Raw genomic sequence first — 8,648 nt, forward strand, 5'->3', positions numbered from 1 at the left:
GAAGCCAAAAAAGTCGTTCATGACAGTGTGAAGATGTTTCTTGTGTATAAACTGAAAACATCCTCATGAGCAAAGCAGACAGATCAGCTGATTTTGTTTTTCAATGTGGAAAACAAGCAAAACATGCCATGAAAATCTCTAAAATTATAATCTTTTATAAAAATGTGCAGTGCCCACAGAAGCTTGTTAGTTAGGAGGGACAACGGAGAGAAGGGGTAAAAAACGGTGCACATATCTGATGTTGCAGGTGCTGCACGCCTCGTTTTCCTCTGCAGAAGCTGACTGAAGGTCAATTTTTGCACATCCTCTAAACATGGATCTTACGTGGGAACTAAACTGGAGTTTTTGAGGGAAGTTTCCCTCTGATAATACGCCTGTATTAATCTACCCATCAGAAGAGATGCGGTATTGATGTTTCTCTCCAAACTGTCAATAACTTATGGCAAAATCATGCAAGGACACAGACAACCTGAGAGCTGCAAAATGATTATGGTTCAACTGAAAGAAGAGGAAAGAGGTGTGTTAGGCAGCGTTCACTGGTCTCTCCCTCCCTGCCTGCTCTTCCTTTACAGATGGTCAGCAAATGAAACATGCAATGCCTTAATATGCAAATAATACAAAGTTGTTGTGAGCGATGAAAGCGTTGTATCCTGGTTGGAGCGGACAGGATGAACATGGTGCCATCCACAGGGCACGAGGGCTCGCTCTGTGGTTTAATCAGAGTGAAGATGATGTGGCTTTTACTCTGTGGCCTTCACAATCACCTGATCTCACCCCAGCTGACCATCAATGGCACATCTGCACTGCCTGAGATGACTAAATATCTTTTTTGGAAGAACTGTGTTCACTCTTCCAGTTAAATTCCAGAGAACTGGATGATCCCAGTCATTCTGGCTGCTCACTCCTCTCGGCGTGCAGACCTGTTGTATCACTGTAGCGTTGCAGCACTCGCCTTTGTCCGTAGTACAAGTTCTAACGACAGAACAAATCTTTAGGTGAACGATTACATCGCATGCCGTCACCATGATGAAAAGCATCCAGCAGCGTCTGTGCCATCATACACCAACAGATTCTGCTGCACTCACATTTAAATGAAAGAATAACAAAATCTGCAAGTCATCCACTCTCGCTGCGAGTGCATCCAAACCGTCTCCACCCAGGAAAAGCTGGACGTAATTATAGTGCTGAGCATCTTTTTTTAAAAACATGCTTTGCTGTGAAGACCGACTGCAGACTGTAGACATGAACGTGCTCCGTGTGCATCATTTAGATTTCTGGGAATCTGAGCAACACCAGAGGTTATATCATGACCACACCTCACAGCTCCCTCTTTAACCCGCCTCTTCCATTCTACATTTCACAGCTTAACTGAAGTTTGGTTTCAGGTGAGTAGATGAGGGGCGTGGCTTGAAGGGAAGCATGTGTCTCCCACTTACCGGCTTTGATTGCATCATTATATATGCCGTTCTATAAAATCTGACATGATGTGAACTCGTCCCTCTGATGGTTTATTTTGCATTCTCTCGTGCGCCTGCATCTGTTAAGCCTGAAAAGCACTCAAAGCTTCCATGCGTGTGTGAAAATGACCTCAGCTACATCACGATCGAGGGTCTCGTTCTAACATAAGAACTCTGTTCTGAAAGCATGGCGCACCTCTCTGTTCCTCTGCACTCTTTAGCAAGTCATGGCCTACAAACTGACAGGTTATTGTTCTTTTTGTCACCCCAACAGAAGCACTTCTCCTTCTAATGCAATGCAGTTTAGCGCAAACACCAAACTGCAGCCTCCAGCTTCTTACTGACCAACAAAATGTAAATACAAACCCAGGACAAAAGATGCTGGAGGGAACGCTCCTCCATGACAGAGCTACAGCAGAAGAAGACGAGCTGCTGCTTCCCTTTAAACTATATTGGATTCAGTGTAAGATAGTTATTCATTCAGATAGGCAAACAGATTTTTATTGCTCTAGCTTCTGCAGATGGAAGTGGGAGGAACAGAAGACATCAGTAATTAAAAGAAAGTAGAAGTGAACCGGTTGAATCATGACATTTTTGTATCTGCACTTCTCTCCATTAGAAATTACATCAGTTAATGTAGGAGAGGGAAGTAGGATGATATTTTCTTTATGCAGCGCTCATGCATCTTCATTTTCTCTCCCACCTTCTTCCTCTGTGTGGGCACCGCTGCGTCGCTTTAGCTCTTCATCTCCCTCCCTCACGCGAACAAACACACACGCAGGCGCACTCTCGCAGGCTTGTTAATGCAGAGGTAATGTAGTAAACTCAAGGGGACTCCCCTAACCAAATCTGCTGTCAAGACAAATCGCTGAAGTGAATTCATAATAAAATCTGGAGCACCAGGGGCACAGAGAAAATGTGCAAGCGTGACTGTGTGCGCTGTCCGTGGAAAAGAAAAGCGAGGAAAACAAACAAAAGCGAGGGAATCGGAAACAGAGTGAAATTAATCTAATGCAGAAAATGAGGCAGCATCGAGGGGATGAAGAGCATGTTTTCCAGCAAGCCCATCCAAGCTACAGAGAAATGTAATTGGCACCAAAAAGGCAGCGAGCAGCAGGGGTTACAGCTGTTGCATATGCCTCCGAGCTAAAAACACACAGGACCAAACACAGCATAAAATCAGTGAGTGCTCTCATAAGTACAAAGAATTTTAAATGGATACAGATCAGTAGGGAACTCTGGAGTTTAGTGGTAACAACACTGCAAACTGATGCAGCCCTTACAGGCTGGAAGGAGGATTGTGAGTGATGAACAGCAGGACAACCCATAATACTGGAAATGCTGAAAAGATATACTGTGAAAAACACTGCAGACTTTCACCGACCGCACGAGGCGAGAAACCTTAAATGCTTTGTCGTGATTCTAACTCTGTGAAGCTGTTCACACTGAGGTCGCTGTAATTATGTCCACAGTGTGATGAACAGATTGAGATGGAGATGTCAGTAGCGTATATTCACTGGTGGTTCCCTGCTGCTATTTGCAATGTGACGTCGGTTTGCAGCAGTGGATACGGCGACCGAGTAATCTGATGCCACTTTTCCCGTTTCCTCCTGCGTCTCCCCACACGTGCACACTCTGTGCTCTGACACAACATGGTCTGACAGGGATGGTGGTCCCTCACCTTTCATCTTCACTTTCACTCACTGGTCAGGTTTGAAATAAATACGTGATGAAGTTTAGGGAAAGACACGCACCGCCCTTCATACCAGGATCGAGTTAGGGCAAACAGATTCCTCTCTAATGTCATAACCTGATGCATCAGTGCACAGACATGTAAATGACACACAAACCACGCTGGCTGCAGTAGGCACTCCACACATGAAACACACTGACTGTATATAAAAGATGGACGTAGCCACGGAGACGCTAACTGGCTTGCAGACTAGTCTTTTGAACCCTTGAAAACTTTGCATGTCACCAATTTGTTTAACAATAAAACTTCAAAAGCTTGGGGGGGGGGGGGGGGGGGGGGGTTTGGGCAGGTCGTAGCTATGAGTGAACACTAGCACTGCTTAGCTTGGTTATAAAGGTAAATCAACACCTGTGATGTTCGCAACATACAGGTTAAAAACAACACATACCTTCCTAGACTTTAGCTGCAGGTTCCGATTGTCGGACGAATGTAAATTTTTTTATTGGATTCTAATTTTCACCAGTCAACATCTCATTGGCGACAAAGATCCGCCTTTACCGAACCCTGATCCTGCCCATTCTACTTTACGGCGCAGAGACGTGGACAATGCTCAAACACGACCTGAGCAAGCTCGAAGTTTTCCAAATGCGTCGCCTTAGATGCATTCTCGGCGTTTCCCTTCACGACCGTCATTCGAATGACACCATCCTCACCAGCTGCGGCAGCCAACCGACGATCGGCGACCTAATCCAGCGCCGCCGACTCCGTTGGTTTGGCCGCATTTGTCGAATGGACCCGAGCCGCTACCCCCATGGCCTACTCTGGTTGACCCGCCCCACCGATTGGAGGGTACATCGAAATGCACCAAAGAAGACATGGATGAAACAAATCCAGGATGATTTGAAGGCCCTTCGACTTGACCTCGAGCAGGCAAGAACCATCGCCTTAGATCGAAAAGCGTGGAAGATAATCGTTGGTCAAGCAAGAGAACCTGCGGCACCTACAGCAGCGTACTGGTTGCGCGGCAGACCACCGCCGCTGGTCGCCCGCTAAGGACAAGAAGAAGAATTTTCACCAGTGAATGGAAGAAGAGGTCAGATCTGATATCCTGATGTTATGACATTATGTCCATATGACAGAAAACTGGTGATGGTGTTTTTAATTTTCCTGTGAATGTAACAGACGACCGGCATGTGTAGAGGGAACGCGCCATACGTAAAGCTGAGAGACGTGGGAGAGGAGACGGTCATTAAATATATTATTTGATTTCTCCAGGACTGCAGTGGGACCTGTCGTGTTTTACTCCAGCACTCTTTACATCAGTGCTGCTGTCAGTCAACACCAGCTGCTTCACATCCTTCAGATTCAAAGACAGAAAATGTTTTTCATGTGAGGTTTATTTTTCCAAATGCTTCATCGTCGTAACTGAACCAGAGAGACGGAGCCTTTTTGATTCAAACCAGTGAAAAGGTACAAAAGTGCATCTGTACTGAACAACCTAACTACTGTGCACTATGCATGCATTCAAACCACAGAGTTAAGGCGAATAAAGAGAATGTGGGTAGAAAACATATGTCTGAGTGTCTGCGTGTGTTTCAGCGGGAAGAATAAAACAACCAGATGCATGAGAGGAACTTCGACAGTCGCTACCACTGTGCAAACTAGCTCGTGTGTCCAAATGGCATCGTTATGTGGAAATGAGCAACTGGGAGAACGGTCGGGGTTGCATCCGCGACAGCTGCCAACGGCCGAAACAAGCAGCGGGAAGAACAAGCAGAGTTTCCTGCTGCTTCCTGTGAAGGTTATCTGTGCTGCTGGAAGGCTGTGGCGGGTAAAAGGCTGTTCGCACATGAAGACGGAGATCTTTTATACTCAAAACGATTTCAAACACACTTTCTGCAGTGGATGAATTTGACCCTGTTAATTTGAGCAGGTGATTAAACAAATGCAGCTGCAGCGGGGCCTTAATTTGCAAAATAAGCATCATGTTGAATTCAATAAGACATAAAAGTAGTGATGAGACGCTTTTCTTTGCAAGCTCCTTTGATTAGCATCATAAACTGTGGTGGTTGTTAGAAGAAGTTTAGCTTCCTCACTGGCTCCATCCGTCTTTCATATACAGTCTACACTGCTATATGATGCTATAGGTTACCTGAAAAGGAACAAGGGAAGGAAAGCAAGATGGTACAGACATTCTGATCGCACACATCCTATCTGAGAAATGACAAAAACAATCCAGACCAATAAAATACTGAACGAGCTCTCAGCAGCATCTTCAGCTCCGTCAATAATCAATCATTGTTACTGTTCGTAAAGCCTGGACTTTATCAGTGACTTTATTTAAAATACATGCATTAGTGGAATATTTTAAATGTGTCAGGCATCAGTGTGAGAGGCACTGAGCAGCAATCAGATCAGGTAAATGCATGACAGTGATCTGATATCATAAAGGGAAAGAATACTCGAGTTTGAACACAGAGGACCTGACGTCAGGAAAAGATGCAGCAGTGATGAACAAGAAGATGTGAAACTGAGTGTGATGTAGAACGTATGCAGACCATGTGCTCATCTTATGATTTAGCAACTGTCAGTGAAGCTGAAGGAGCCGAGTGTCCTCTCACAGCAGAGCATCTGCGGGGCTGCACCCGGAGGCTTACATGGAAGGCCATGACATCATTTTCTTTATATAACTGACACAACTTCAGATCTCGCCCTGTTGGCACAAGACAGCAGAAAAGCACTCAGCGAGAAGAAAAAAGGTAAAACAACAAATTTAGTGCCGTTCTGTGGCAACTCTTAAGCTTTACTTTAGAAAACTGAATAAAATGAAAGAATCGTTCAGAGAACATCGCACCCGGAACCAAAAGAGATGCAATTCAAGTCAGGAAATAAATCTCCACTGTGAAAAACTGAAGCGCATTCACTGTCCATGCAGCGCTCTGCTGTCCCCGTTTCTACCTCTTCCTCTACTCTCCCCTCATCATTTTACTCCACAATCTGTCGCCTCGATCAGCCAGGCAACAAGACGAAACAAAAATCATGTGAGCTGATACTGAAAGGTTCAATCGTTCAAGATCAAACTCAGATGAAGAGTTTTCTGTTACCAGATAATTTCATACTGACAGCTCAAGAGAACCGCGCCAAAATGTGACACACAAGCATATCTCATGGTGTGAAAACACATGTGCACACACACACACACACACACACACACACACACACACACACTATACCCAGAAACATCTGGCTGATCTGCCTGCCCCACATTATCATCAGACAGCGTGAGGCATGGGGGAGGGGAGTGTGTGTGTGTGTGTGTGTGTGTGTCCTAGGCCAGGTGCATCTACTGTACGTTCCCTCATGCATAAGAAAGCATCGATGCTTGTGTGAAAGAACTCCGCTGCCTGAAAGTCTTAAAGTACGATGTACAGTGAGTATTGTTGTTAAAGCCTGTGTGATGGTGAGAAAAATCAAACAAACACGCTGACAGTAAAGAAATGCGTGCCACAGCCACCGAGCGCGTCTTTTCTCTCCGACAGTGACACTGCTGCTGCTCTAGCCCGGCTCTTTGTTCTGTGCCGCGGCCTCGTACGGCCCTCGTACCAGCATCAGAGTCGACGAGTGTCCAGATGGCCGGGCTTGCTGTTCTGCCCTGAAAGTGGAGCACTGGGCTAAGCTTCCATTATACAGGCTTAAAAACACACTAATCACCCAACAGCACTCTGCATTACTGCTGCTTTTAGAGGAAGCCACCAGGATGCATGTGTGTGTCTAATCTTAGCACTGCTCTCTGCTTCCACACACTATTACTGCACCAAGGCCGTGCATTTCTTGCTGCATAAATGCATTAACAGCAGCATCTTTACACATGGTTGTACATAAAGGGAAGAACCCACCTTTAAACTGCTTTATCGCTTCTTACATTCATTAATTTTTCATCTTCCGAATCTGCTAAATGGCAGACACCACTTTTCCATGAACAATGTTTGATTAGAGAGAAACCTGTAAAGTCAGAAGTATATTTAATTCCTGGCAGGACTACTTTGCTGAGTCTGTCATCGCGAAGCAGGAAACTGCTGCTGTGCCGATTTAAATGCAGCTCTTTAGCGAAGGAAGACTCGTCCCTGTTGACTTCAGTCCCAGCACTTAAGTTTTTAAGTTATTAACCGAGCGTCTGAAGCCATCCAGACTTGGCAGCGTGTCTACGAGAGCTCACATCAATTAACACATTAATGAGCGTAGCTGCAGGTCAGAGTGGAGGAGCGCTGCCGCGGGGAAACACCCGCTCTGCACCGAGGGCACTGTTGGCAGAGCGAGGAGCTGCTGGCACTGCCAAACTTCATCTGCCATCCAACTAAATGAGAGTGTGTGTGTTTGAATGTGTGTGTTGGGAAACCCCAGGTGCCTGGCCTGCACGCTGACTCACACAATGCATTTGTAGCAAAGCACAAAAAAGGTCCTTATTTATCAGGAAAGCCGGGAGAGGAAACTGCTCTAAAAAGGTCATTAAAGTTGATGGCAGGCAAGCAAAGACATGATCACTTTAAATGAAAAGACTCCGCCCACCATCTCCATCCCAGTCCCAATAACTCTGTTCGTTCAGTATCCTTACATCACTGGTGACTGGGAATCGTCCTGGCATTTCATTTCCGAGTCGATTAAATGGAAGGAAAATTAAAACGACGCATCTAAAAGCAGCAAAAACACTCAAACGGTTAAAACTGAGCACACGCTAATGGACGAGGTTAAACTTTATCCGCATGCAGATGTATTTCAGAGGCCTTTTTAAACCGCTAATGATGCTCAGACTGAAGCTGACTGTGTGACACGATATCGTGCACACGCATGACGTCAGATTGTCCAAGTGCGTCTAACATTAGCGGCGCTAGTACGAGCAGCCTGGGTGAAAATGACTTTACGCTGACGCACCTACTCACAGCGGTGAACTTTGACATCAGATTACTGCAGATCTGCATTGACTGACGTCCTTTTACTTTTCAGCGTCCTCATTTATAACTTCCTGTCACGAAGAGAGGGTGGTGCTGTAGTGGGCGGCTGCAGCAGTTAGCTGCTGATTTATATAAATAAGAAATTTGTTGTTAGTTTGACTGGCTGGGATTTCTACTGGCAAAAAGCCAGTGCCCACTTTTTTTCGGAGTCTTCCGTAGAGAAACGTGGCTGCAAAAAGTCTAAAAATGGTGATTTTTGAAATGAGGTGAGCTGGAATTTAAAGTTTGACAGAGAGCAACACAAGTGCTTCTGCATAAGATCCAAACGTTCATCATCTTCCTGACACAGCAAGTTCAGACTTCCCAGGGTACACAGTAATCTGCTGACACACACACAGAACAAAGAGCTGCAATAACACGTTGCTGGTTACACACAAACCATGACTCAGTGTGTACCACCTGTTTCTGTGCCCAGCTGTCTCGTGGGCTTCTATTGTACTCGCTCAGCTGTTTGTGTGGGTGAGCGCTCGGCGGTCAGAAGCATGACCC

General features: G+C 45.6%; 1 protein-coding gene across 6 annotated transcripts in view; it reads right to left on the bottom strand.

The window, feature by feature from the left end:
- LOC146670640 (dedicator of cytokinesis protein 3-like) overlaps positions 1-8,648 on the bottom strand; it is a 250,680-nt gene that overhangs the window by 210,725 nt on the left and 31,307 nt on the right. The window lies entirely within an intron of this gene.

Source organism: Rhamphochromis longiceps, linkage group LG5 (assembly GCF_057381845.1).
Source record: "Rhamphochromis longiceps isolate RC_006_pf linkage group LG5, R_longiceps_female_GT1.1, whole genome shotgun sequence".
Taxonomy (NCBI): domain Eukaryota; kingdom Metazoa; phylum Chordata; class Actinopteri; order Cichliformes; family Cichlidae; genus Rhamphochromis; species Rhamphochromis longiceps.